Below are 26,125 nucleotides of genomic sequence, written 5' to 3' on the forward strand. Positions count from 1 at the left end.
GAGTCCTGAACGAGGGGAGAAAAAAATTATAATTCTTAGTCTTTTCAGCTTGTCACTACATCAATAATTAACTTTAAAAAAGAGAGGGAGGCGGTATGAAAAGATTCTTTAAGGAAGCATTTAATAATTCACATGAGTTTTAACTTGAAACAGGTCACATGAAAAAGAATGGAAAACAAAAACCCTGGGTGTGCTACCTTGGATGATGGTGAGAGGCTGGGCGAAGCTGAGGGATACAGCACATAGGTGGGCAGTGTTTGTGAGAGATATCACTGTCCTTAGCCTAGCAGATAGCCAAGAATAAAGACTTCTTGAAGAATAATATGTGTGATTGCAAGTTCTGTAATGAGAAAGCGGGAAAGAAATAAAATGTACAAAGTGGGTTCCAGGAAAATATCATGATGAATGACTCCATGAGTGGCAATCAAACAGAAAGGCTGTGACATTAATATTTATAATATTGTAATTAGGAGACAGAGCCTAAGCAGCATTATTAGTGTAACTAATCATATTATCATAGACTGAGCCTTCAGTATTCAGGGAGTGTTCTTGCCTTTATCAATGATCAGCAATACACTAAGGTTGTTCATAACAAAAAAAAAAAATCACAGATGACATTACACACATTTAACGTAAAAAATGTCTCAAGGAAGTTGTTTCTGACATGGTAGTTTATGACGATCTATAAACTTGGATGTGTGACATGTGAGCTGTAATGTAAGTAGCTGCTCCATGCTGTGGCGTGTTTTGTCTTCTGAAGGGTATCCACCTTCAGGTCTCCATTTCCATATTCAAAGGAATGATGGATCAGGAAGAGGACATCTGTGTTCGTGACATAACTGGAAATTGATTTTTTAGTAGTCTAGATTTGGACTTTTATGTTGGTAAGTCCAGTCTTTAACAAAACCATTCATATAATTTTCAGTATTATCATTTTTTTCAAAAGATTGCTGAATCCTTTCTCAAAGATAAAACAAGGAACAAGCAGATGATCTGATAACATACTCTGGGTTCTCAGGGACAAGCGGGTATGGCTTACACAATAGGATATATCTCCTTTAGGTTAACAGCCTGCCTAGTGAGTCTAAGTACTCAGGATTCACATTTCAGGTAGCTTCCTATCTATATCCCCTTGGTGTGTGTGTGTGTGTGTGTGTGTGTGTGTGTGTGTGTGTGTGCATGAGCATGTACATGTGTGGGTGCATGTGCATGTGTCTGTATGTTTGTTTGCAACCTATTAGCATATTATATCCTGCTATTTATAACACCTTACTTTATGGCACTTTCATGCCATAGGGAAAATGTAGATCCACCTCAATAAAACCTGCATGAATTAGCTAGGTCTCATTTGGAAAGTACAGGTGGTATTCTCCTTGAGCTTTCTCTTTCATAAATCATGCAAGATTAGAGTAGAAACTTAGAAAAAATAAAACAATTATTAGTCAGAGTTGGATGGCAAAAAAAGAAAAGAAGGAAGGAAGGGACGGAGGGAGAGAGAGAGAGTGGGAGAGAGTGGGAGAGAATGGGGGAGAGGGAGAGGGAGAGGGAGAGGGAGAGGGAGAGGGAGAGGGAGAGGGAGAGGGAGAGGGAGAGGGAGAGGGAGAGGGAGAGGGAGAGGGAGAGGGAGAGGGAGAGGGAGAGGGAGAGGGAGAGGGAGAGAGAAACTATGAGGCCTTAGCTAGGGAAAGAACTTGACAGAGTGAGAAATGCTATTTTCAAGGGATTAATAAACTTAATGTTAATATTTGGCCTTTGAGGGCATGGGCACTAATAATGATGAAATTATTTGTTTGAGAAACATGAAACATATTGGATTATCTAATATTTGAGGCTCAAAGTTTGTGATCAGAAAAGCACTGAAGTAAGTGTCCTTCCTGTTCTCTATTGGAGAGGGAAACAGAACCACTGAGCAAGCCCCACTGTTCCACAGAAGGAAAACAATTACAGGCTATGCCTTCTGCAGAGTTGGGGCTCTGCACATTCTCACATGCTGATCCCTACCTCCAGAGCAGCTTTCCCATCCAACAAGGAAAACTTCTGATGTTTTACCATCTCACATTATGTTTTCACTTCTACACCAGGACTAGTTTCTCGTTTTTACCTTTTTACCTCTGAGAAGCTGAGTCCCAACCGGTATCACAAAACTGCACAAAACTCTTAACTGCTACACAGGCCCTGGTGATGTGACCATTTCCATCCTTAAATCCCTGTCATACCTATCCTTACATCCCTGTCATATCCATCCTTACATCCCTGTCATACCTATCCTTACATCCCTGTCATAGCCATCTACATCTCTGTCATATCCATCTTTACATCCCTGCCATATCCATCCTACATCCTAGTACATGAGTGTTGGTTCTGCAGCTGGGAAGGTGTGTGAATGCAGCATGGAGCCAGAAGGTAGAGCTGGTAGTCAACATGCACATCAGGCAATAACTATTACATTATAAGGCAAGAGTAGGGAAGAGAATAACCTTTAGTTTTGGTGTTAAAATGTGTAATGCCCACCATGGGCTCATGTGTTTGGACACTTGGTCCTCAGCTGGTGGCACTATTAGGAAGGATTGCGGAACATTTAAGATGTGGAGACTAATTGGGGATGTGAGTCATTGGGGGTGAGGGTGGCACATGTCTGAAAGCTTAATATTCTAGTCACATTTTCCACAAACTCTGTTTCCTGGATGCAGTAGTTTGAGAAGAGCCCTCATAATTCCATGTATTAGAGTGTTTGGTTACCAAGAACTGTTTGAAGTGATTAGAAAAACTAGAAGGTATGACCTTATTGAAGTAGTTGCAGCATTATTAGAGAAAGTGGGTCACTGGGAAAGATTTTTGAGGTTTCAAAGCCCCATGTGAAGGCCTAGTCTCTCCTTCTGGGCTTACAGATCAGTATGTATCTCTCAACTACTGCTCTAGCACCATATGTCAGCCATGCTTCCTAACAGGATTATGTACTAAATCTCTAAAACTCTGAACTGGCATGATCATGGTGTCTCATCACAGCAATAGAATAGGTGACTAAGGCACTGAATATGAATACTGTTTGACCAACCATCCTCCTGCTTCTTCCACCATGCTTTCACAGCCAAGACAGAGTGTACTCTTCTGATACCATCGGCAAAATAAGCCTTTCCAACCATGTTTCTACTGTCAGGGTATTTCAGTCACCACAATGAAAAAGCAACAAAAAAACCAAACCTCTACGTCTCATTTTATTAGTCTACTTTAGCAAAATGAGGTGGGGAAAAAATAAAAGCCAGAAGAAATAATGACGTAGGCAAGTGTGCAACTGTTAACACTTTCTTGGCTTTGCAAACATGCCACAATTATGATAACCTTCTTGAGTGCCCAGATCTATTTACCAGTGTCTACAACAGTGTCCATCATGTAGGATGGTGGGAGAGTGGTTGTCCTAGTTAGGGTTTCTATTGCTATAAAGAGATGCCATGACCATGGCAACACATATAAAAGACAACATTCAATAGGGGCTGGCTTACAGGTTCAGAGGTTTAGTGGGAAGTATGGCTACCCCAAGACAGACATGGTGATGGAGAAGAAGCTGAGCACTCTACATCCGGATACACGTTCCAAAGTGCTAATCCCTATTAGCCTATGGGGACCATATTTATTCAAACCACCACAGAGGCTTAATTGCTGCATGAGTACAATGGTTACGCTCTTATTTTAAGATATACCTTGAGTTTCTTTCCTCTTCTGAAGCCATTTTAGGCTTTCTTTTCTCATTGGGAAATTCAAATCACTTTTTCTTCTAAAGGCTTTTGTTCACACAATTAGCGAACTTAGCATATCTTCTAGTCCCACATATCCTGGTCCAATTCTACAACTTACTATAACCATTCTGAGACTCTATGCCAGGTCTGCTTTATCCGTGAGTTTCCAAGCACCTAGAGCAATACTACATGTTTGTAGAATTAATCTATACAAACTGTCTGTGGTATTCTTCTTTAGAAGAAAAAGAGAAAGCCAATTTGTAATTAAAATTCCAGCTTGGCTCTTTCAGGAATAGCAGGCATTTATAAGAAAAGAGTAAACGTGCCAAACTACTTTCAGCAGGTATTAAAGCATGATGAAATACACATCAGCGATATTAATAAGGGAACCTAATCTATGCTCATTAAGGAGCTCTCATTAGGACGAGATCAGGAACACTGCTGTGGAAGCTGTGAGCAGCAATGAGGACAATGCTTTTGTTTTGAAGGTAGAAACCAAAGATGTTTCAAAGGTGCACATGGCCACCTACATCTTTCTGTTATTTTAAAACCAAAGTAACACAGTGTCAGACCATTATGAAAAGGGTATGGGAATTTTATACAGTGATGACTGAATACTCAGTTCTGTCAATTTTTCAAAGAGAGGAATATATAATATATTTTGTATTGTATATTATAATATAAATATGTTATATTATATATTATACACTGATATAATATGAATATATAATTATATAATATATGCATAATTATGTACATTATTAGTTATTATATAGTGTATAATATATACATATCATCCTCTCCTTAGAAAACTAATAGAACTGAGTATTCATATATATATATTATATATTGTACATAATATATGTATAAATATATTTATATTTATACACACACATTTGTGTGAGTTTCTGTGTATATGTGTGTCTCTATGTGTGTGTGTGTCTCTCTCTCTCTCTCTCTGTGATGTGTGTGTGTGTGTGTGTGTGTGTGTGTGTATAGTCAATAGCATGGCTATTATATTAGTAGTAGCCACTGAGAGTATAATACTGTTCTCTAATTACAGCCTTAAAGTTTTACTTTCATTGCACTGTGATTGTGGTAAAGGATTTGTCTGCTGACCACACACCTTTGTATTCAGTCCTCAGTAATAAATAAAATAAATACTTGTTTTATTTATGTTATTTGTTTTCCTAACACCAGTGTAAAATTTGCATATAGAAAATAACTATATTATAAAAAGAATATTTAATAAATGAATAGAGACATTTACCATGAACCTGATTTGACTATAATGTACAATATAGCCACACCTGAGGATGTTTGTGTGTACGACCCCAGCCATGGTGTCTTTCCAGCCACCACCAGGAACAAACACCATCTAGTTTCTATGAGCCAAGATTAGTTTGCTCATGTTCGTCTGTAAATAGAAGTCCACAGAATGTGTGTGGGAGGGTCTGTGTATGACAACTCTTTCTCTCTCACTGAAGTGTTTTATGCATACTATTAGTTTATTGTTGGTAATTATATTCTGATTTATAAATATGCTATAATGTCCTTATTCATTCAAAACAATGGTCTTGTTTTTCTTGGTATTTGGAATGTATTCTTGAATAACTTGTTCTTTGTGCTTGTTCATTGTGTTCATATTTCCATATATATTGGATAATATATACAATTCTAATCCCTTGGTTAAAAAGTGACTTTGTAAGTTTTACAGGAAACCTTTAAAGATATTTCTAAAGTAATTTAAACATTTTACTATGGATATGTAAATTTAGTTTTGCATTCAATACAACATGTGAAATACTAAGCCATTTTTATTTGAGTTGTCTTAATCTATGCATATTAATATTTTTGTGATTTTAATTTTTATTACTCATAACTAATGATGTTATCCTCTTGATGTTCTTTTCATCCATAGACCTTTTGTCAGTGAAGTATCTGCTTAATCTATCTTTCTTTTTATTATTTTATTACATTTTACTATTTAGCAGTTTCAGTGTATCGGTTATAAGTCATTGGCTCCCCCAAAAACTTATTTTTTGAAAACCCAATATCCATTCATAATGATAACCCTAAGGAATCTACATAGATACTGTAGCTGTCATAGTATTTGATATTGGAAGAATAAGTTGTTTCTTTTAAGGTTAACATCTGAGCAGGGACTCTTTTCATTCTATTCCATGGTGGTAGAGGTGTGATAAGAAATTGAGAATAATCAAGGAAATGAATGGTGTCTTGAAGGGTTTAGACTATTCAATTTTCTGTACTAAGACTTTTCACATAAAAATAACAAAGAACTACATAAATATGATTAAAATAATACATGAGGTTGGTAAAGATTTATGACATAAAAACAATATACAGAAGTCAATTATGTCCCTCTATGAAATCAATTTAAAATGACATAAACACAACAAGAAGCATGAACTACCTTAGAACCAATTAAAACATAGGCAGTATCTGCCCACTGAACATGGCACTGAATTATGAAGAAAAACTAAAGCAGCTTCAAATCACTGACGAAATGTGGAAAGGCGTCAGTTACTTTCAAATTGAAACGTCGGAACATTATGATCCCAATCAAAATTCTGACATATGTTTTTAAAGTTGATGCATTGATGTCAAAATATACATTGGATTTGAGAGTGTAGAATAGCCAAAATAATTCATAAAATAGAACAAAGTTTGAAGACTTTGACTATCTACCTTCATTGTCTTCTATAAACATACAGTCAAGCAAGTGTGTTTCAGTGTTGGGATAGAAAAATAGATCAAAGAGACCAATGGAGAGGCCAGAAATAAACCTGCAAATACACACTGAATTGATAGTCAACAAAAGCTCATGAACAATGCAGTAGAGAAAGGACAATCTAATTAAAAATTCTTGTCATAGAGCTAGTGCCACACACACACACACACACACACACACACACACACTTATACATATTTTGCATATAAAGATAAAGGTCTAATAAAATATTAAAAATTATAAATATTTATTAATTAATAAACCATTAATATTAATTAATATTAATAACATATTAAAATTTAGAACAATTTTAGTCTACTATAAAACTGAGCTGAGGAGAAGACATAAGTATCCTGTCCCTCTAGTCTACAAATTTTTACATTTTTAAATTGATTCATTTTATTTTATTGTATGAGTATTTTACTGCATGTGTGTTTGTCATGAATGCACTGTCCATAGAGGCCAGAAGAGGGAGTCAGATTCCCTGGAACTACAGTTATCATGTGGGTGCTTGGAACCAAACCTGGGTGTCTATAAGAACATCACTAAGCCATTTCTTTGCCTATAGTATTTTTTTTAAGAAAACAAACAAAGAGAAAAATTTTCATATATTGGTGTCAAGGGTAAGTAAAGATTTCTTGAACTACTCATGCCAGAAAACACTGATGCTATGCTTCACTAAAAATTAACTTGGGCTCATCAAGAGTCAGTTTACAAAATGAAAACTCAGATTGCAGAATGGAGCAGTGGATGATCTGAACACATGAGACTCATGAGAAATATTAATCAGAAAAAAAAGCCATACATCATACTATACAAGGCATGCTTGGCTCATTGGAAAGAGTATAACCTGTTCAATCAGGACTTCATAAAGACTCCTAAAAATGAAAAATTTGCCATGAAGAACTTGTGACCTAGCTTTGTAAACGTAACTTGCTTTATTTTATCCTTCTTTAATGACATTTTCATAACTTGCCGGTGAAGAAGAAATGTGTGTTGGGGGAGGGGTTTGCTAGATGAAAGCCAATCCCCTGGCATTCACTTTAAAGTGTTAAGGTCCTTGTCCAGGTTACGTTCTCCATCACCTACAGTTCTGGCCCTGAAGTTCATTACCTTTGAACTGCCAGTGGTCTCACTATATTGTTAGAATATTCCTGATGACATTACATTTCTATCTGTTACTTAGGTTATGATTGAAATAAAACATTATGGCGGGACTGATTTTGTCAGGCTATAGATAAACTTCATGAGGTTAAACTGTAGTTTGCTGTTGGTTTGAGTCATGGAACAAGGGAATTTTAAAAATCACCAATCTCAGAGAGAAAGTCCCCAAGACCCCACAATTACATGTTAGAATGCATGGCACAGATACTGGGGATCTTCCTCTATGAATACAACAGCATGCTATGGCTTGAGAAGTATCTGTTGTACTGTGTGAGACTGTCCGGGGCCTTAGAACAATAAGACAGGCATCTCTTTTATAAATGACAGGTATTCCTATTTTAAAGGAACAAATGCTATTGAATAAAATTTTACAACTTCATTTGTAATTGTGAGCTTCTGGTCATCTTTCCAATCTTCAAAATCTATTGATGTGTAATGTAAAGAGCAACACAGCAGAGGTATTTTGGGCCTGGAAGGTTTAAACTCAAGTCTGAAATTCTGTAAGCCTGGGTCAGGGACATGAATCCTTTAGTCTCCCATTTGTACAAAGGCAAAATAACGGAGTGTTACTTCTTTCAGAGGCTCTTTATGAAAAACAGAAAGTATGATTCATGAGCATCTAGCATAGAGGAGGCAAGTAATACAGTAGTTAGCATTATAATTTATAATATAGTAGAATGATATGTTCATTGATTAATTCATTTCAGAGTAATGTTGGATATAACCTTATTTAAAATAGATGGATAACTAAGAAAAATACAAGTATTTTAGAGATACATTGATAATTTATTTCATCATTTGTGTAGTTTTTCAAACAATGCTTCCACCTTATTTTTTATGTTTTCTTATCCTATTATAATATACTCTTAATAAATTTTATTTTGTCTGGCCAAAGGCTAGTATATATTTTTTTCCTTGAAGCACACTCATCTGTAGAAAAAGCTTTTCAATATTTTGCAAGAACTCACTTTCTAAGGGTTTGAATAGTCAACTGTTCCTCACCATTCCTAAAATAAGCAGAAGGAAGAAGCACACCACTGTTACAGATCAGAAGCAGGGCTATCTGAATCTAACACAAACCACTTTGCAGAGGCACTGGTAGAAGTCCTTCACTGATGGGAAGAAGTCGCTTTGCATTGCTTATCCTCAGAGTCACAAGGACTATCACCTTCCCTGCTCCATTCCTCATACTCCAGGGGTTGGTTGATTTGCCTTCACAACGAGCCATGATCATTTAGTGTTCTCTGTCCAGGAGCCCTGTGTCAAGACCCCTGTGAGACATAGGCAAACCCAGCAGAAGTAAGTGATCCTGTGATCAGTTGTTGTTGTTTGTGTGGACTTGACATAGGATAAGATTTTGCAGAACACAACTTTCCACTCTTCATTGGGAGAGGAATGTCAGGTCAGCTGGCCCAGAGACTCCAGAAGCAATAGAGTTTTCAGTTTGTCGTCACATTCTGTAGTCCATGATCACTTGTCTGAAATAAGATGTTTTGTGTTTACAACCTCCTTTGTATTTCCCCATTTCTCCACAGCTCCTTTCCTTTGTCCAGTATATGTATAAGAAAATGTGATTCCTTATTTCTCCTTACCATCTAAATTGATATCTAATTACCAACCACAGTGTAATTATTTCCTTTGTCATCCATGAAAGTAAGTGGTTAACTGTAATTTCTCATACTTCATCTAATATAACTACTTTAATCAGAATGTACCTTATTAATATTAATTATATACTTAGAACTTGTGCAAAATGCTTTTCATCTTCAGCATAACTTACATTAATTCTGGTCTGACTTTTAAGTACCATGAAAAAAACTTAGGGTTTTTTTCTTATTTGCTATAGAGATTGGAATGTTTTTATTGCAATGCCTATAAGCAGGTAAATTAAAGTTTGAGTTCATATTCTAGCTATCAAGTGATTCCCTATATTTGTGACTCTGAGCTGTGGTCGCGAGGATCTTCCTGAGAAAAACATGATTTTCCTCTGTCTCATCTGTCGCCATGTATAAATGGAATATGAGGTTGAAGAATAACCTTCAGGTAGTCATAAGAGTGAAATGAGCTTTCTTGATAAGTGGAACTCAACAGAGATTTCAACTACACTGATCCTCCTGCCAGTCTATCTAATCCTAAGAGTTGAAAATAAAATTAGATTTACTTTATTAGAAAGAGAAATAAAACTATTATTTAATTTACAAAAAAAAATCCAACAAAACAAAACAAAATTGCAGTTAGTTTTGATGTTGAAAAATGACATGAATGACATGGCTAATCTGTGGAAATGGCTTAACTCTGAAAGTATGTGGGAGCATTGCTCTGAGTTCAGTGCTAGCCTACACTAGTGTGAGACCATGACTCAGACAAAACAAACAAAATTAGATGTCATAAGTGCTATGAAACAGGTCTTTGCAGTTTTAGGGGATTTTAGGGAGGATAATCTGAGATATGTTTAATGGCATGATTAGCATCTCATATGTGGCAAAAATAAGTTTGTCTAATCAGCTTCTCTTGGAGAACCTGATTATTTTGAATTGTATACTGACCTAGTTAGCTATGGGATCCCCAATACATGACTGTATGTTATGTAATCCTGGAAGTAAATGTTGTGTTACAAGAGTCATAGACTACATAATAGAAATGGGTCTGAGATGGGGAACTACAGCCTACACAGAGAATGTGACTAATGCTTCTCTGAGTCCTTTGATTTGCAGCTTCAGGCACTATTTGTGAAGTTCCCTAGCCAACTCTAGTTGTTCCTGAGTCTTTGCTCCCAGCCCTCACATCTTGTAGCTGTACGGTCCTGGAATTTCACCAGCAAACAAAGCTGCAACCTTTGATGATGATTTTCTACAGCCAATCTTTAACCCCAACCCCCGCCCCATGTCTTCTGTGCTCATGATTTTTTCTCAAAATGTAATACCCTTCTCTCTGGTATTCTACTGTTGGTCATTCTTCAGTCGCTCTGAGCTGCAGAGTGCCCCTATTGATTTCCTGACTCTCATTCTGGGCACTTTCAAACCTCAATGGTTACCAAGTGTTTTCTCATAGTTATTGAGGTTCCAAAGTGAAACCAACCAAAGGAACCCAATCATTGTGGGCAGATAAAAATCATTCCAACCCTACAGAATTCTTTCACAATTGATAAGATATACAATGAGCCTGGGACACCCCTGGGTCTATTCTTTGGTGTTTTGGTAGACATTGCTATTTTCCAATCCTTGGATTAGGTGCTTCATATTGTGGTCAAATCACTAACATAAAATCACTTATGGAGTAGTTACTTTGGCTCACAGTTTGCGGGATACAGACCATAATGACACAGAAGGCACAGCAGTTGAAGTGTGACACAGCTGACCACCTCCAGCCATGTGGAAGGAATGCTTCAATTTGTAGAAAAATGCTACACAACAGCATTCTTTGACCTACCTTGTGTTTGTGGACTGAGAAACCCAGAGAAGTTGTGTTTGTTCTCAAAGGGCAGCTGAGAGAATGAAGACAGATTCCACTGCCCTTCCCAGGTCAGGTTCTAATACACATAGGCACTATTCACTGCCTCTCCTCACTCACTTGCTTTTCTAATTTCAACAAACCAAAACTAGATGTCCAGTCAGCCCACTCCCCAAACTTCTAAAGCTTTACTCAGAAAAGTTCTCATTTATTTAGTAGATACCAGTTCAGTAGACTCTCTGGGTACTCATTTTGGTAGATGTGTGTTATAGGCTATATTTTTTTGTTTGTTTTTGTGGTTTTATTTAATTAGGTATCTATTTCATTTACATTTCCAATGCTATCCCAAAAGTCCCCCACGCGCTCCCCCACCCACTCGCCCACCCACCCACTCCCACTTCTTGGCCCTGGCGTTCCCCTGTACTGGGGCATATAAAGTTTGCAAGACCAATGGGCCTCTCCACTGATGGCTGACTAGGCCATCTTCTGATACATATGCAGCTAGAGACACGAGCTCCAGGGGGTACTGGGCAGTTCATATTGTTGTTCCACCTATAGGGTTGCAGATCCCTTTAGCTCCTTGGTTACTTTCTCTAGCTCCTCCATTGGGGGCCCTGTGATCCATCCAATAGCTGACTGTGAGCATCCACTTCTGTATAGCTAATCATTTCCACATATTTAAAGTTCCTTTGGAACTTAGCCACTTCTTCCTGGTTTCTTCATAACGGTATAAGCATTTCATATATCCAAGGATGACTAATATCACCCTATGTCTTTGAAAATATCAAATGTATCAAATGTGTGTATTGACATTAGACTAAAGCTTGCCTGTAACTGTATTTTGTTCCACTATTGTAAATATGTACAAAAAGCACAAGTAAAAGTCTTCCAGAATAACCTCAACAGTACAATAAGAGTGGATCAATGCTCTGGTCTAAGGCACAAAGCACAAAAAAGAGATAAACAGTATTTGTATGGACCTGAAAACTTTTTGGTTTTATTTTGGAGACTGTATCACTTTGTAGCCCAAGCTGGTCTCAAACTTCTGACAAGTCTCCTGCCTCAGCTTCCTGAGTTCTTGTATTACAAGCATGACTATGACACCCAGCCTAGAAAAAATTTCTCAAGTTACTCGTTTAAGACATTCTTAAGCGATATTTGTTTTCTTTGTCCCATAACCACTTTTGTCCCATGTCCTGTCTCTGGCTCTCACATGTCTCCGTGTATTCATCTGACCCATGAAGCCAACTTTACCCTTCATATTGTTAGCCTCCAAATCTGTCCTCTGATCAACAGATCTCTTTTTGGACCCTACACACCCATTTATTCAGCTTTCTCGTGGACTTTGCCACTCAGTAGTCCAGGTCACTGCTCTTTCTACATCCTAGGAATAAAACAATCGTAGCAATTATCCCCAACAATTACATAAGCATTTCATAATTTCCAAAGCGCTTTGGCATACATTATCTCACCAGCTGCTTTCTTAATGTAATAGCAGCAGTGGGCAAAAACCATGTCACTGATGACAGCTCTTTTCTGACCTTGGTCTCCCAGCCCCACCTACTGAAAACACCAGAACAGCTGGAGGAGAGCTTATTAGAGGCCGGAAGCTGACCTCGTGTGGGGACCTGGGGCTTGTAACAGCAGTAGTTGCCACCTCTACCTTCTCCATCTCCAAGGGGGCAATGCCACCAGCAAGAGGGTTCCTGGCAGACCTCAGGAGGCTGTGCAGAGCTGCAGAAAGAATACTCATGACCCACAGAGCCACAGTCTGAGGGTGGCAGGCATCAGCCTGTGGGAGATTAAGCTCATCTGCTCTCCGCCTCCAACCCTCACCCCCCTCCGATCTCTCATTTCTCCCGTGCATTAGCCATCATTTTGAAAGTTTTACTGAGTTAATTAAATTCTTCTAGTGTTGATGGTAAGAAAGCTGAAACATTTTCAACTGAGATTGACACTACTCAAGACACAGGCTTCGGTGGTGTTTGTTCAGTAACACTCGGATATGTCACAGGATTGCTGTGAGAACATCTGAGAGCTATAATGAGCTAAAAGTCAAGCACAGGGGAAAATGTGTTCCAGACTGCTGCAGATGTTCGCAAATCAAATCATATCTCTGTGAAATGCCATATAGAATATTCAGCTGCTGTAAGATGCAATGTGAGAGAACAGTTCCACTGATTTGCACTGAGTTTAACTTTTTTGGGGGGTAGCCTAAATCATATGGAATATAACGCCCCCCATCTTTGAATCAATTAATAACAGAGTCACTTGATTCTAATAAGTGGCATGAATGAATTTCTTGGGCTGAAAGTAGTGTATTCATTGATTTCAGTAGCACCCCCAGCCTGGAAAATACATTGATTAAGAGGAAGATGGAGAAGAAAGCTGGTACCCGTTTTCTTTCGTTTTCCCCTTGGCACCGACCTCAGAAGAGCTCTCTATTGAATTGATTCATGAAGATTCTGAAACGTCTCTCTGTAATATTATGCTGTTGCTGATCAGTCCTCCTCCTACCCCACCTCTGAAAATCAAAAGGAAGCTTAGCAGATGGTGGGCAAGGCACTGTTTATATCAATGAACCTTTTCTCTCAGCAGTGTAGACTCCATCACTCAGCCGTTCTCACACTCCCATATGTCTGGTACCCTGCCCTGGGATTAAAATATTATCTTCTTCAGTAAGTGGTAACACCGTGTAGAAATTGACAACTCAGATTACCAAAACTGAGATGAAAATTCTGAGGTGGCGTTAGAAAGTTCAGCAGAAATCTTAATTTCACATTTTCTAGAAATACTAAATTAACAAGTTGACAATATCAAATGCTGGCAAGAATACAGAGCAATAAAAAAAGGGTAATAGCTTACTAAATAATGCATAGAATGACACATTAAACATTCTTTTGATTATACCCAATACTCAACTCTGAACTTATAGGCATTTCTTCATGAAAAATAAAAGTAAATATTCAGTTTTGAGATAGAGGACCAGGTCATTTTTGAGAGATTTTGTATATTTTTTATTTTTTTGAGATTGTGTATTTTATATAAAACATGACATATAACTATAAAATCTCAACGATATGGCTACCTAAACCAGACCTTGAACAATGACATCAGTTGGCATCCCAACATGGATAGAGAAAATAACAACAACAAAAACACCACCCCTAAATAAAGAGCAACAGGTCATTAATGACTGCTGAGAAAACCAGGCTGCTCCAGAGCTGAGTCCCCTAACCAGTCATCCAATACTATGAGGTCATCCCTACAAACATATACATATGAGCAACACCAAATAGACTCAGTAGGTGGCATGGATATATTTCTATGTATGTGTACATGTATCAATACTACAGACAGAGCAAAGAAACAGAAAAGAACAAATATGAGACCATCAAATTAAAGAAGCCAGACATAAAAGAATACAATGAACAATTTCACTTAATGTGGATTTTAAGAGAAAAAGATCTATGTTATTTGAAATCATGACAAGGGTAGGAGACCAGAGGGAGGGAGACGGGAATGTTCTAGAGTGGTATTTTTATTCTCTTGGTGGTGAGAGTTGACTAGACACACATATTTGTGTAAGTTCCTCTAATTGTATATGTGGAAGTCTGCACATATCGCTATATACATAGGCGTGTATACATATAGTAAGGTAATTTTTAAAAGAAAAGCAAAAAACTTACTCTGAAACCAGAGGGTGACCATTTTATAAGATTTATAAACAAATATATATTTTAAGAACTACCAAAAAGACAGTTTGAATGTCCAAATGACTTTTAATCAGGTAGCCTTTGGGAAATAAAGCCCTTGTGAAGCTAACCACTGGAAAACAGTGACTGGTGTCTGATAAAAATCTTAGCCGGAAACCAGCACCAAGAAATTGATTGCTGGGGGCATAAACAAATACATTTCCCTGTGCCCCCTTTGTCAGCAGCTGGGCGTGGAGCAGAAATACTGGAGGCCTTTCACATCAGGGAGGCCAGGCAGGCTTAGAAACCAAGCTGGGACACATCTGGCCCCTGGAGGAGGGTTGGGCAGCAGACAAGGCATCTAGATTCAGATGAGAAGTTGCTGCTTAAAGAAGGAGAATTTGATTAGGTCCTTTGGTAGACCTTCAACTGGCTTTGCTTTGTAGGATCAGCCAGTGCCTGCAGCCTCTGTTAACAAAAGCTGGCCTTGCCTGAGGCCAAAACTTCCAGAACACAACCTTAAATTGATTGCTGATAGTGTGTTACATGCAGGGCTGGGCTCTTTGGCCCTTATGTCCCCCTGCCCCCACTCTTGCACAGATAAAACCACTGGGAGATATGTCTGCAAATTTTAATTTCTTAACATTATTCATCGATATTTTGTTTTAAAATAGCATTCTTAATAACTGGTAATAAGATCATAACATTTATAGAACAAAAGGCTAAACAGGAGTTGAATTTCCATTTACTCTGGGTACATCTTGTGCTTATTTTGTCCAATGTAGAAAATGTGTGCAGAGTCAAAAGCTATATTTTGCTTCAGATGTTTTTATACTGAAGCTTCTGCCTTTGCACTCTCTACTTTCTAAGATCCATCTCCCAGAACATGATAACTAGAAATACGTAGCACACATCTTTTATGAACTCATGAAGTTTTTTGTGACAGATCTGAGTTTGGCACTAATTAGATTTTTACATTATCTCTGCCTTCCTCAGAAACCTTGAGTTTATGTTTTAATGATTTCAATGGATGTCTATTCATCCAAGAGTACCTGAGTATTTGTTATGGATTGTGCTGTGCAGAAGACAATTAAGACTCAGCAATGAACCCAGATCAATCTTACAATGATGCAAAATGGTCAATTACAAAACATATATTAACTGGGTAAAAACCCTCTCGATTTCCAAAATTGTTTATGAATGTACATATATTCAAATATAGATGAAACATAGATAAAGCTACATCCCCATTTTACAAAGGTGAAAAATGAAGTTAAATAGGTATAACTATGCACAATGCTGAATCAAGATGCAAACCTAATTATGTTTGTACATTTAACTCCTTGAGCACACCATCTTTCAACACTAGTACTATTATGCTGTCAGAATTAAAGAAACCCAACTTAAGTTTCCATATCAACCTGGTGGATTGGGAGCTTTTGGGAAGAGACATATCAACTCAGTCCTGAGGGGTGGAAACAATATAGGATTTATGCAAATGTCCTCATTAATTCCATTCCATAGGCGACAGCCCTGGCTAAGTAATCATTTGTGAAGACTGATGCATGTGTATTTATAGTTCAGCAAGAGTTACATGTCTGGTGGATAATTAATTTTATCCCCTGATAAAGTACAGGCTTCAGTCTCGGTTTGTGCTCTTAGGTGGCATTGTCTTTTAGCATAAATCCCATCAAATCTTTTTGAGTTTCACTTCTACATTTCCTTCAACTGTGACGAGAAGATTCTATTAACCACTCCAGCACCTTCCATTAAAGTCTACAAGTTCCAACTGCCAGGAAGGGATAATGAAGTGATAAATTTAATTTGCTACCAAAATATGTAAGGCAGAGATATCTAAGTGAATTTATAGTATTAGCTATGTCTCTCTTCTTTGAATGAAAAAAAAAGTTTTATGGCAAGTTATCAAAATCCATGTGACAAAAACAAACTTGTATGAATTTCCACATACAGAAATCAGTTCCATATATGTTCTGCATCAAATTAGCTACACCATTCCTCCGCTTGGCAATCTTGAGGTTATTGAAAACTAATACAAATGATTTTAAGTATTTTATTCCTGGAGGATAACAAAAATTATAAATTAGCCTAAGAAACATTATGTGCATATGTGTATGCATGTATATGGATGTTTTATATACACACTCCAAAATTGTAAAATCTGTCCTGCCTTCAACTCTGAGAGATATGAAGTCAATGAAAAAACATGCTATCATCCTCTACTTATGATTATGACCTGCGAGATATGTGTGATATAGAATAATTTTCAGCTACTTTCTTAATCCTTTGAATTATAAACAAAATAATAAACAAAACCATCTCTTATTCAATAGTGTCTTCATTTTTGCAGATACTGTTTTACCCACTTCCAGGAGTTCTCTGTTCCAGTAATCTTTCCCTATCAGGGTCTCATGCCCTGTGTTTTGTCAGTACTGTTGGTCTTACTGTAGTAGAAAGTCAACAGTGCTTCTAAATTTATACTCAGGGAACACACAGCCAGGCAAAATCTGCTTCTACCATCCACTGATATATGTGTTTATCTTATAAACCAGACGAAGCTAATATATCATATCCATTCTTGAATATGAGGCTATTTGCCCAGGGGAACATAGAATTTGTAACCATAATGATGATTTAAACAAACAAAAACAAAAAAGAAACAAACAAAACAACAACCTTCCAATGGCTGTTATTTAACATTGTTTGGAGAGCTTTTTGTGTTTTCTACATTAATCCTTACAACAATGTATATATCATTATTCCTTCTTTTTTCTGTCCTGTTGAAAAGATAAAGGTCTAAGGCTAGTGAGAGCAGAGGCAGGGACACTCTATCCCTGGACCACATGCACTTGTGTACTATGCTTGAATGTCTTTATGTGCCACTGAATGCAATGCGCACCACTCTTTCTAATGCTTGGGATTTGATGCTCAGTTGGAAGATAACAGATGAGGTTTCCATTAAACCTTGAGCAAAAAGCCAAGACCACTAATCCTCCCACCTTCCTCTCCATTCCCTGAGGTACTCAGTTGCAATGGGAATAATCTGGACTGTGTTCACCTGTCCCTGAACTCAGAATAAACCATTGCGTTTTGCAGATGAGAGTTCAGCTTTCCTCAGGCCTTTGCCACTGACATCAAGGGCACTGCTATCCTGCCCAAGGACTGGGCTGATGCTCACCATGCAACTCTGTTTACTGATGCAGGTCAGGGGTCCATCTCTTTCTCCTTCAGTTTTGGCCTCTTTATGTTGACTTTCTTGACTTTCAACTCTTCCACAACAAATTCAGCTTTGGTTATCACTTTGCATATTTATTTATATGCATATATTCCCCGGGACCAATTACCTTAATGAACCTAGTCCTTCTGGCCTGGTGATTCATGCCTTTGAAAGCATTGGAGATAAAGGGAGCCAGGGAGTAGAAGAGAGAGAGCCTGCAGACAAAGAGGGGGACGTCTGCTCTGAGCTCTTGCAGAGGCTTCCTGTGGACTGCTTTGTTCTGCCAATGTTGGATCTCCAGCCGCTGCAATGCCTGTCTCGTTGTGTGTGGATGTCTGGCTGGGTGCCCGGCCAAACTGTTGATATGAGCATTGCCTTCCTTCTCTTTCTCTTAAGTCACCTGAATTTCAGATAGAATTAGCATTCTAAGCATTAATTGGGCAGTTGAATGGGATTCAGAGTCCTTGTTGCTAAAGCACCTTCCTCCCATGGGCTTTTAATGTTCATTGCCGTGCAGAGTACTAGGTGATGACTAATACTGCTTTAATGACAGGAAACCCCACAATCTACCAGTCAAGGGTTGTACTATGCTTTTATTATAAATGCAAGTAATGCTCTTGTTAATGCCTTTTTTTCCCCTCAAGCATTGTGATGTATGTATGTCTCCAGAGATGAAAAGAAACCAAATGGCATCCTGAATGCCTCTCAATCAGTATGCAGGTGTTTCACGCTACCATCACCAGGCTGGTATGATTTCTGTATCCCTGCTTGGACGCTTACTTGTCCTTATATTTTTGCGCTGGAGAAAAACAATCTCTCTCTCTCTCTCTCTCTCTCTCTCTCTCTCTCTCTCTCTCTCTCTCTTTCTCTCTCTCTCTCTGTGTGTGTGTGTGTATGTGTGTGTCTGTGTGTGTCTGTGTGTCTGTCTCTCTCTGTCTCTGTCTCTTCCAGTTTCTGTCTCTTTCAGTCTGTCTGTCTTCCTGTTTGTCTCTCTCTTCCTGTCTATCTCTGTCTGTCTGTCTGTCTCTTCCTATCTGTTTCTGTCTATCTCTGTCTGTCTGCCTGTCTGTCTCTCTCTTCCTGTCTGTTTCTCTCTCTCTCTCTCTCTCTCTCTCTCTCTCTCTCTCTCTCTCTCTCTTCCTGTCTGTCTCTGTCTATCTCTGTCTGTCTCTCTCTTCCTGTCTGCCTGTCTATCTATCTATCTGTCACTCTTTTTCTCTCTGTTTCTGTTTCTTTGTCTCTCTGTCTCTCTCTGTCTGTCTCTCTCTGTCTCTCTGTCTCTCTCTGTCTGTCACACACACACACACACACACACACACACACACACACACACCCCATGTAAACCTCCATCCCTAATGTAGATATTGAATATTTCAAGGTGCAAGACTCCAGGGCCCTATTGTGAAGTAAGGTGGCCCAGGACTGGGGATGGAGATGGAGTGTTTCAGTGATATTTTGGAGCAAACTTAGTATAGAGAGTGCAGGCAAGTCAAACAAAAGTCAGGAAAGAAAACCTAGGGGCACATAGCAAGTTCCAACCTCAGTCACCAAGAGCCAGTATGTTGGCTTTATTCATTATGCTAGATAGAGAAAGAATGTAGATTCGAACATAATACATGATTTTTTTTCTTTTAAGGTTTTACAAGCTACAAGTTAAAATTAAAATCTAGTCATAAAGGAACCTGTAACAGCATTTCAAAAATTAATGTAATTTATCTAAAGAAGAAAAAATTGCTAACTATGGTAGGCATGGCTAGGAGTAGAAGTTAACAAGAATGACTCTGCTACATGGGCATGATCTTCTTTGCTGTATCTCTAGCCAACAGAAAACCCTTCATCTTTGCCTAACTCTTACTAAATAATTGTACTGAGCTCAATGTATCCTTTCTGTCTTAGCTCTTAGAGCCAGCTGAGAGGGTAATCTCCCTGATAGCCCTGCTTTAGGTGAGAAGACAGATGCAAAGCTAGTAAGGAGTCGGGATGGGATTTGAACACAGACTACAGGAGATCCGAGCTCCAGCCCAGGTCTCTGCTCCATCCTCTCAGCAGACTGGGGCGTTTCTGACAATAAGATGGACCACCCTCTCTGGCAGGAATAGGACAAGGGACTGGGATGCTGATGGGCACAGTGGGGAACACTGCTTTTTTTTTTCCACAGATGTGGAGAAGTGTCGCCTAAGTCTCAGAGTCCACTGATCTCCATACACATGCTTAACTGGTTTAGAGATCATTAGACTTGGGATAAGATTCTGTGTTCTCGGGGTCCTTCTGGCTTATAGTTAGAATCACAGGTAGATGACATGAAGCCCTGACATGCAGCATGAGCTGTCAAAATTCATCACCCAATCCTGAAACCTTTCCACTATGATTCCATATTTTTTAAGTAATGTATTTACGAATATTAAATGAGAGTTAGAAAACCAGAAAGGCTTGAGACAAGATAGTCAGGTACTAAAAATGAAGAGTTGCAGCCATAAATTTTAGACTTGAGTAATTAAACATGCAAGATGTTAAGTCACTCAGGACTATAGCCTATCAACCATTATGCCATAAGAATCCCTACTATATTAAACAAGTTATTAGTATAAATGCATCTCAAGAAACTGTTTAACCTACTTAAGATAATTAACAGCCTTCAAGTATGCTATCAAAATTCATATGAAAACCAACAATAAATTTGCTTTTTGAAATGAATGTTTGTTAGCAGAGATGTACCTGACTTTGCTGTTCTTTCCCATGGAGCTGTACTTTAGGCCTTGCACCAATTCAGGAGAACTCTTCCCACAATTCATCCAAATTAGTGTGCTTTGACTGTGGGGTTTTATGTAATACGGAGAGCACCAGATTCCCTGTGGAGATTGTCAGATCTGCTGTGGGCTCATTGTCCCATTCTATCTGCCTTCCACCAGGAATCTGTCATTAGTTGCTTGCTGATCTTACTCTAGAGACTCAAAGTAATTATGCCCAAGCACTGTACAGTGTCAAGAAGTGGAAACTTACAGGAAATGGAGTGATATGTCCTTTATTTTTTTAAAAATTGAATACTAGCACACCAAGTAAATCCAGAGGGTATACAAATGAAGAAGAGATTCCACACAAGTTGTCTTGAATTCTTCTTGTAGTCGAAACTATTTTATTTTAACTTTTAATCTGCACTAAAACTTTTGAAAAATACAAACTTTCCAAGAAACATTTTCTAAAAAGAAAAAAAAAAAGACTGTATTTTGTGCCAGAAAAAAAATGATGTTAAAAAAAAATCTTTTTTCTTAATTCTATTGTATTGCTGTGATAAAACACTATGACCAAAACCAACTTGAAATGGAAAGGTTTAGCTTGGTTTACACATCTCCATCATGGTCCATCACCGAGGGAAGTCAGGGCAAGAACTCAACCAGGATCAGAAGTAATTACGGAAGAACATGTCTTACGGGGTGGCTTTGCCTGCTGTTACTCTTCTTATCCAACCTGAGACTCCCTTTCCTATGGGGGCACTGCCCATGGTGGGCTGATCCCTCCCACACTAGTCGGCACACAAGATGTGCCCACAGGTCAATCAAACTCAGGCAATGCTTCAGTTTGTGATAATTTGACAAAAGCTGATGCTCACATTGCTCATGTAGAAGCACATGTGAAACGTAATCCTGTCGATTATAATTTTAGACTTTTAGGGGCTGGAGAGATGCTTCAGGAGTTAAGGGCACTTTGTGCTCTTCCAGAGGACTTGAGTTAAGTTCCCTGCACCTAGATGAGGTTTCTTACAAGTGCCTGTAACTCCATTTTCAAGGAGTCCAGCATCTTCTTCTGACCTCCATAGGCCCCCTTTCCCCCCCCCACACACACACACACTAAAATATTTACAGGTAAACTCAATATAAAAACACTTACCTAATTTCTAAATTCCATTACTCTACTTATTCAATTATTTACAAATTAGTTGTAATAAAACTATAGAAAAATAATACAAAATCTCCAAAATTTTCAAATGAATGATACTTAGACAATATTCTTGCATCTGCATTAAATTTTGCTTTTTATAAATTTAGATACACATGTATTGACTCATCTAGAAATTTTTGAGATTTCTGCTTATATCTGGAGAACTTATAGTGCAAAATAATTTCTGGAATATAAGAGTTTGTGCATCTGCATTGATAGAAATTTTGAGGGATTCAATAGCTGAGTTAGTCACATGTCATGGGTTAAGAAAACAAGAAAGAGAAACTGTCAGCGATGTAAGTGACTAGGACGAGGAAAGTATATTTTCCAATTTTAAGGGGACATCAGTTTCATTCTACAACTTTAACTTGCAACTTTATCTTACGGACCACTTCCCCTGACCATATGCAAGAGAACACAAGGAGGCTGCCCTATTTATCTTGTTCCTAAACTAAGGCATTGCTGTTGGAATAATAGCTTGCCCTCCAACATTCATGATAGAATTTAACACATGGGGCACTAGTAAGCAGACATGAGGTTTGGGTGATGGTTAAGTTACAAATGGAACGAAGGCTCTTGTTTGAGACAAATGCCTAGGGGAATGATGTCTTGTCTTGCTGTCTCTTACAGCATGTGAAAGTGTAGCATTCGTTCCTCTGACAGGTACAGAACAAGATGCCACTTGGGGATGGTGTAGTGCCCTCCCCAGACACCAAAGCTCCTGGGACATTAATCATGGAATTTCTTAGCCTTTCTGGAGCAAGGACCTCATGATGTATTCTATTATGAACCTACAGAGAGTTACCCCATTACCTAGCATATTATTGTTCAAAATTATCACTTGGTAGACTTGACTAACATATTATCCTGTTTTCCTTTGGAACATCTGATTATTAATATATACTTTGGGCTTCAAGTTGAGTTAAACATGAAGGAAAATCCTTCAATACAACCTCAGTGTATTGCTTCTTGTTGACTGGCACAGCCACCGCATGAATGTGGGCGGGACCTTCAAAAGTGACTGTCCTTCTAGTTCTGAAAATATTGGAGCCTTAGCCTTTTCTTTCTTTCAGGGTTATCAATATGGCAGACTGCTACTACATTTTCTCCCCATAGTTTTCAGGATGTTTTCTCTCAGAGCATCTCACAAAAAGTTTATAAACCAGAGATAAGAGTATATGCAGCTGGACCCTTTAAGACAATCCTAGTAGCTATATAACAGAGTCTTTGAAGAAATTAATAGCTGTGAGGAAGAAAGTTTTCAACGAACTCCCTAATCACTACTCTGCTATTCTAAGTTGGATACACTGCAGCAGGTGGGCACCTGCCTTGAGATGGTTCAAGGTTCAAGGTTGAAACCCAGCATGTTTCCAACACTTGATGCCAGAACCCCTTCTTAATATCAAGCATGCTTTGCTTGAGGTCAGCTTTGGGGAAAGATTGGCTAGTTTTAAATATGCTAATTCACTTTATAGGACATTTTACCAAATCAGCCAAAGCTACCCTGAAGCTGTTTGAAAGATAAATTCGCATGCAGTCACCAGACCTGAATTTCTGGTTTCAGATTAAGGTAAAAACTAGATTTTGGTAAAGAAGGCAAACCTGAAAAATAAAATCAAAGTCAGACTACCATGCAGGCATCACATTATCAAATCTTGCTGTTAGTCCAGACACTTATGGGTAAACAGTTTGGGGTACCACTCTTCTTCCATGGGATAAGACCAGGCCATGTGCCATGTTCTCTTTGAAGTTGGAAGATTCAAAGTAAATGACTGTGAGAAAAGATGCCTAATTGATTTTAAGCTCTGAGACAGACACCTGTCAGAAGGACCCGGTATTCTCTTATGGATTCTCTCCTGTTTGAGGAGTGAGCTTACCTCAGGAACAAATATGTCATCACTTGGACATGTCATCAGAAACCATGGAACTGTAATCTTACCCATGTCAGGCAAAATATTAAAGAGACGGACATTTTCTAATTTCTTATCAACATTGTCAAAAAGACACAGTATTCCATCAAGAGATAAGGCTTTCCTATTATAAAGAAATTAAGAAAAGAATGTCCCATCTTGCACTTCGAGCGTAGCTTTCCAGACACTCTTATAAAATTCTTGAAGGAAGTGAAAAGAATCTGTCCTTGTGGCTACCTCTTTGTCTTCTTTTAACTTTTTATTGATTTGTGAATTTCACATCATGAACCCACTCATCTCCCTGCATCCTCATATCTGCCCTTTGCTCTTGCAACCTCCCTCCCCCCCCAAAAAAAATACTAAACACACACACACACACACACACACACACAAAAGCATTCAAAAACATATTATCATGGAAACTGTAATATGTCACAGTATGTCCCACAGTTTACCTTTCTGTCCACATATCTTCACTCGAAAATGTCCACTTCAGTGAGTCATTGTTCTGGCTCAAGGCCTCTGGCTTCTGTGACATCATCAGTATTAGATCCTCACCCAGACTGTGCCTGATTATCCTGTTATTGCCCCTGTGTCATGGAGACGCTGCTAGTTTGGATCAGCGGGACTGGTCTATTCACAGTCCTAAATATTTGTAGATGATGGAGATTTGGGGCTGAACCAACTCAGATCTGGTCAGCTGCTGGCTCTCCTTTATTCCCACCCCAGGGCACAGCTCTGGAGCATCAGTAGAAGGCAGGGTCAGCTCTCCTCCTCTTAGGCCCTTAGACCAGCTCAGCCACACCTATTCTGCCAGAGCCAGCTTCAAGGCTGCTCAGTCAAGGTGTGGATCCTCTTCTCAAGTCCCACAGCCTGGGGGTGGGGGGGTGGGGGGTGGTGGCTAGACAGCTCTCCTCATTCTCACACCTTCAGGGCTGGTTCATTTGTGCCTTAGCAATCAAGGCTAGCTCTACTGTGTTGCCTAGGCAAGGTGCAGGACCTGCTCTTCCAGGGGCTATAAACTGGGGGGGCCAGGAGCCGGGGAGACAGGGGAGGGGGCGGGTTAGCTCTCTAGACCCCATGCCCTAGGGGCCAACTCTCCTTATTGATGCAGGTAGTGAGGGGTGTAGTGGAAGAAAAGGCATCGCCCCAACACCCAGGCCACCTCACACAAGAGGAATGGGCAGACCAGCTTTCCCATGCTCTCCACTTCGGGGCGGGAGGTTGGCTCTGCTGTGCTGACCAAATGAAGTGCGGGGCCTTTTCTCCTCATTGCTGCAACTGCGGGAGGGTCAGGGATAGCTCTCCTGCACTTTTGGCCCTGTGGGCAGCTTTCCCCAACTGCCAGAATCAGTTCTCCCAAGCTTGTGCCCTCCAGCCAGCTCCACTGTGCTGCCTGGCCCAGGCGCAGGGGCTGCTCTTCACTAGGTCCAGCTCACCAGAGCACCACAGCCTTTGAAGGGAAGGACCGGTTCTGCACAGCCCCTGTAGCCATGTGGTGCCAGGGCTTCCTAGACCACCAACGTCCCATGTTCTCTAGTGGTAATATGAGCCAGGGGATATTGATACTGACTCCTGCTGTTGGACCCAGACATGGCCCTCAAGGACAGCTCAGCTACAACCTCACCATGGCCCTAGTTGGTGGGCTAGCCACTCACCACCTCCTCTTCACCCCCAAGTCTCCAGTTCCATCTTTCTACATAATACTCAAGAGGCTTCGCTTCTCTTTTCCTCCCTTCTGCGGAACACATATTTGAGTATAATGGTGTCTCTTGCAGCAGGCTAGCCTCAAGCTGGCCATTCCCTAGATGACATCTATCTATTCTGTATGGTTTAGAGGCAAGCATGTGTCTATGGCCCGCCTGTGCTATGTGCAGGCTGGTCTGCGGGTGAGGTGTTGGTCCTCAGGTCTCTGTCTTTTTCCTACCTTGCTGTGCAGCGTGGTGGTAGGCAGGGCTCTGGGTATCTCTAGTCTACCTGGAGAGACAGGGAGCAGGTATATAAGCCTCTTTCTCCTCTAGCACCGCGTGGCGTGGCGGTGCACAGCAAGTCTCTGTCTTCCTCCTTCCATGCTGTGCTACCTGGGTTTGATTTGGTTTGATTTGACTTTTTATGTGTCCTAGGCACAAAACAGGTTTGGCCACCGAGTCAGGTATCAAGCTAGGATGAGCAGATTTCCATCTGCTCTGCTCCTGACTGCTATGAGAACACCAACAACAACAAGGTCTTTGCCCAATGCTGAAGACTAG

General features: G+C 39.4%; 1 protein-coding gene across 1 annotated transcript in view; it reads left to right on the forward strand.

The window, feature by feature from the left end:
- Positions 1–26,125, forward strand: part of Dpyd (dihydropyrimidine dehydrogenase) — an 870,816-nt gene that overhangs the window by 753,468 nt on the left and 91,223 nt on the right. The window lies entirely within an intron of this gene.

Source organism: Mus musculus, chromosome 3 (genome assembly GCF_000001635.26).
Source record: "Mus musculus strain C57BL/6J chromosome 3, GRCm38.p6 C57BL/6J".
In the NCBI taxonomy this organism is placed as follows: Eukaryota; Metazoa; Chordata; class Mammalia; order Rodentia; family Muridae; genus Mus; species Mus musculus.